The sequence below is a fragment of the Protopterus annectens genome, chromosome 1.part2, assembly GCF_019279795.1.
Source record: "Protopterus annectens isolate FY-2018-M chromosome 1.part2, PAN1.0, whole genome shotgun sequence".
NCBI lineage: Eukaryota > Metazoa > Chordata > Ceratodontiformes > Protopteridae > Protopterus > Protopterus annectens.
Window position 1 is genome coordinate 28,817,739 of NC_056727.1, and position 5,000 is coordinate 28,822,738.

At 41.8% G+C, this 5,000-nt stretch overlaps 1 protein-coding gene across 14 annotated transcripts in view; it reads right to left on the reverse strand.

Annotated features, from left to right (window-relative positions):
- Positions 1-5,000, reverse strand: part of NRXN1 (neurexin 1) — a 4,168,553-nt gene that overhangs the window by 2,841,167 nt on the left and 1,322,386 nt on the right. The gene's annotated exons all lie outside the window — the stretch shown is intronic.

Here is a 5,000-nt window from a genome sequence, read left to right on the forward strand (position 1 = left end):
TGTGTGTGTGTGCGTGTGTGTCAGTATTTATATATTTATTTTAAATGAGATAATGTAAATCAAGGCTGATAACAAATGGCTGGTCGATAACATTTTCGTCATTAATATTAGTGAAGAAAGGATGGAGACAGATAAATGGATGGTAAGACATTCTTTTTGAGAGAAAAAATGCACGTTTGTTATGAAATACAGAACATCTGAATAGTTATAAGCAATATCAGTGGGATGTAGTAAAAGCTGTGATAAAAGTATCACCTCATTATTATCTGACAAGTATCGCATGTGATCACTGTATCAAAAAACGTTTCTCATTTCTGCTTTGCAGCAGATCTAAAGAGAATTTACCCATTGGTGAGTATGTGATTTATAGAAAAGACATGTGAATCCTGTTGTTTTTATCTGATTTGTTTGCTGACATAGTTACTCGATATTATTTACATTTCTTTTTGTTTACTCTTTTAATGAAGGTGGGTTATAGTCTGAAATAATCATGCCAGTGATTTTCCAAATATTGGTAACTATCCTTTCAGGCCTGTTCTTTTGACAGTCTGCGTGTGTGCATGTGTATTTGCTTTGCACAAATGTAAGTGTGCATATGTGTGTAACATATCTGTACTCACTACTTAGGCGAAGAAATGGCCACAAAAGAGAATTTTCACCAAATGTTACAATGTTAGCATGAATAGGAAGAAAGTTGTTTCTGAACAGTGGGTCATCTCTGTCAAGGACTGTAAAGGGTTGGTACTGTGATAATAAGCCTTACGTTCTTCCTATACATGTTACTAGCTTATTTTGTCACTTTCATCACTCATGCTTTGTATATCTTCAGCCATGTTCTCCATCTTTGTTAATTACAAATGTTTTCTTGTCACTGACTGAGAAGAGGTTATTTAGTCAGTCTAACAAATTAAATAATTAACCAGCTAGCTAAATAACAAATCACATTGTACTGCTGGATTGTCAAACATTAAAATATAAAATTAAACTTATGGCGGACTTTATGTTTCCCACTTGTTTATGTAAGAAAAAGTGCGAAAAAGCCAATGCCACATTAATATATGCATTCATACACACACATGCACACACACACACACACACACACACACACACACACACACACACACACACACACACACACACACACACACACACACACACACGCACATGCACAATATAGAATTAGCATGCTCTCATAATGGTACTTTACAAAAAAAACAAAAAAATTCCCAAACAACTGACCAACAGAAACTCATTAGAGTTTAGCAGCCCATTTGATCTTGCACCTGGTCAGAAAGCTACAGCAATAAAAGACATTATACATGCAAATTCTAGCAATTAACTCTGGTCTCAAAACAGTAGCAAAAATTTCTTCAACCAGACATCTCAGCTACAAGTTTTGAGATGAAACAATTATACAATGCTTGACTTATCAGCTTTCCTCCAGCAGAGTGCAATGTGATTACATTTTTGAAGTTCAACATTTAACAAATATCTACAAATGGCAGAATTATCTACAAAATTATCTCTGGCTAGGCTGGGAGCCTTCACATATCTTCCCGTACTCCCCCCCCCCCCAAGAACTCAACCTAGTATTTCAAGTGAACCTTGAGAAATGTTGCTTGAGAGGGTTAGGTCTATGTGAATATACCTTACCCCATTCCCTATCTTGAGGGCCCATCTGCATTGGCATTGCTACTCCCACTGTGGTGCTGCACTGACATATATGCTTGCAACCCCAGGCGCCATCTTAGCAACTTGGCATTTTGCTGGCTGGCTCTGTTTAACCATGTTAGGGGATTGTGATCTGTCACTACAGTGAATTTTCTTCCATATAGATAAGGCTGAAGTTTCTGCAGTGCTGACACTATGGCTAGGCATTCCTTTTCTACAGCTGCATAGCATTCCTCCCTGGGTTGAAGCCTAAAACTGAGATAAACCACTGGGTCTTCTTCTCCCTCTGAAGAAATCTGGCTAAGTACAGCCCCCACCCCATGCTTTGAAGCGTCCACCTACACAACAATTTTTTTGCTGTAATCATGACTGGCTAACACAGGGGGTCCTCCCAAAGCTTCTTTAAGCTTCTGGAATGCCTGTTCACAGACTGGGTTCCAGACTACCTTATCTGGCCTGTTCTTGCTTGTCAGGTCTGTGAGGGGAGCAGCTATGGTACTATGACTGAGGATGGACTTTCTGTAGTGCCCTGCTGTCCCAAGAATACCCTCATCTGCTTTTTGGTAACAGGTGCAATCCATGCCTGAATGGCTTCTGCTTTTGGTAGATTCTGGCCTGATCTTACCACTTCCCACTCTATTTCCCAAGTAGGAGACCTCTACCATACCCACCTGACATTTGCTGGGCTTAATGGTCAACCCGGCCCTCTGTAGTCTGCCCAGCATCCCCCTGACATGTTGAAGGTGCTCAGGCCAGGAATGGCTGTAGATGGCAATATCATCTAGGTAAGCAAAGGCAAACCCTCCTGCTCCTGCTAGGATCTGATCTACCAAACTCAGGAAAGTTACTGGGGCATTTTTTATTCCAAATGACATCTTTGTTAACTCATACAAGCCAAAAAGAGTCACAAAGGCTGACCTTTCTCTAGCACTGGAAGTCAAGGGCACCTAGGTTCATAGGTTCATACTAGGCTATCTGCCCTGGAGCAATTATAAGCCTAGCCAGATTCTGTAACCCTTGATAAGATCAGTGGTAGTAAGATAGCTAGCCCCACCCAGCTGCTCTTGGGCCTCATCCGACCTAGGCATGGGGTAAGCATCTGACTCTGTGTGACTATTTAATTTCCTGCAGTCTACATAGTACCTGGTGCTGCCATCCTTCTTTGGCACCATTACCACTGTGGTGGCCCAGGGACTGTTGGACTGTTGAATTACCCCTAGTTCCAACATTCCCTGTATCTCTTCCCTCAGAGTCTGCTTGACTCTCTCAGGAACCCTATAAGGGGCCTACCTAATAGGCCTGTGGGGTCCTGTATCCACCTGGGCTTGCACCAGGTGGGTGCACCCTGGTTTCCCAGTGAACACGTTCCCAAACTCCTGTAACACTGCTCAGATTTCTCAAACTTGGGTAGGAGATAGCTGCTGGGACATTGCTACCCGTTCCACTGAGGTGTCTGTCTGAGCCTCATTGAGGAGATCAGTCACGAGATCTCCCTCAGACTCCTCCTACAAGCCAATGCAAATACTCAGCACAAAGGCCTCCCTATCATGATAAGGTTTCATCATGTTAACATGGTACAACTTGTACCCCTGCCTCCTGCCTAGCATTTCAGCCATGTAGTTAATTTCACTTACCTTTCTTACCACCTTGTAGGGTCTTTCCCAAGCTGTTTGCAACTTATTGTGTCTGACAGGAATGAGAACTATTACCTGCTGCCCTACAGCATACTCTCTATTTTGAGTATTCCTGTCATTCCATACCTTTTTCTGTTGTTGGGCTTCTGCCAGGTTCTCCTGGGCCAAGCCCATGATTTCCCGGAGCCTTGTCCTGAGGTTTAGGACATATGCTACAACAGGCTTCTTGTGAGATGGACACTCACCTTCCCACACATCACAAATTAAATCTAGAGGTCCCCTCACCCTATGCCCATACAGCAACTCAAAGGGTGAAAAACCTGTGGATTCCTGGGGAACCTCTCTGTAAGCAAACAACAGATGGGGCAAATACGTGTCCCACTCCCTCTTTAACTGGTCTGCAAATGCCCGTAGCATGGACTTGATTGTAGAGTTTAACCTCTCAACAAGACCATTAGTCTGGGAATGGTAGGGGGTGGTCTTCCGGTGCTTCACCCTGCAGTACTTCCACAGACAAGCCAGCAGGTCTGACATGAAACTGGAGCCTCTGTCAGTTAGTATTTATTTTGGTAACCTACCCTGCTGAAAATCTCTAACAAAGCATTTGCCACTTTTTCTGCCTCAATGGAGGACAAAGCCACTGCCTCAGGGTATATTGTAGCATAATCTACTACCACTAGGATATACGTTTTCCTTGTGGAACTTGGGGAATTCAGAGGTCCCAAGGTATCTATAGCTACCCTCTTCATGTCTCTGCCCAAGTAGCTGGCACACACACTTTGAGATATGATTTATATACATCCACACAGACACTCCTGGGGAAGGCTGGCACAGGCTCACTAGCTATGCCCCATTCTGTCCAGGCTATAAGGTAGTAATCACTGCCACCAGGACCCTTACTTATCAGCTAGTAAAAAGGCCATTATCAAAGGGGTGTCCAATTATTACTAATGCAGTAACTGATGATGTGGTGTGGTATATTGAAGATTTACTCACGGTTGGTGTGGTTTAATCATGAGGGCAAAGCCCGAGTGATTAAACAAAAGCAACCGTGGGTAAATCTTCAATATACCACAACAACATAGTCGGTTATTGCTATTATACAATAACATTATTTAAGAAAAAAATACTTACTTTTCTTAAATAATGTCTTTGTTTAATGGCTGATTACTGTTCTTCCACCGGTTGTGGTATACTGCTTCTTCATTTTGATGTACTGCGCATGCATATGAGACTTGCATTTCCACACATACCCAGTACATCAATGCTTTGAAATGGAAGCAACGGAGAAAAGAAAGTCTCCATTGCTCTGTTTTCTCTCTTTTTTTTAATTGTAAAAATAAAAGTTTTGGGGCACTTTATACCAACGGAAAAAAGTCCGGGTGACCGGACCTTTTTCCGTTAGTATATTGTGGGATTTACAACATGCATGCTGGTTGAGCTGAGCCAATCAGCATGCACATTTTCGAATAGTAATAGGGAGTCATTGTATAATGTGTAATATTATTATCCACATAGTAAGTGTGACCAGAACTTTTTAAGGCTTATTGGAATGGCTTGGCCAGTATCACTATATACATGCAATGTACTCTAGAGCTTAAAATTTCTCTACACAAAACATCCACAGTTGAAAGGTTTAAAAATATTTAATAATAAATAATAAGAACACAAGACAATACTTCTTACTACAGAGTG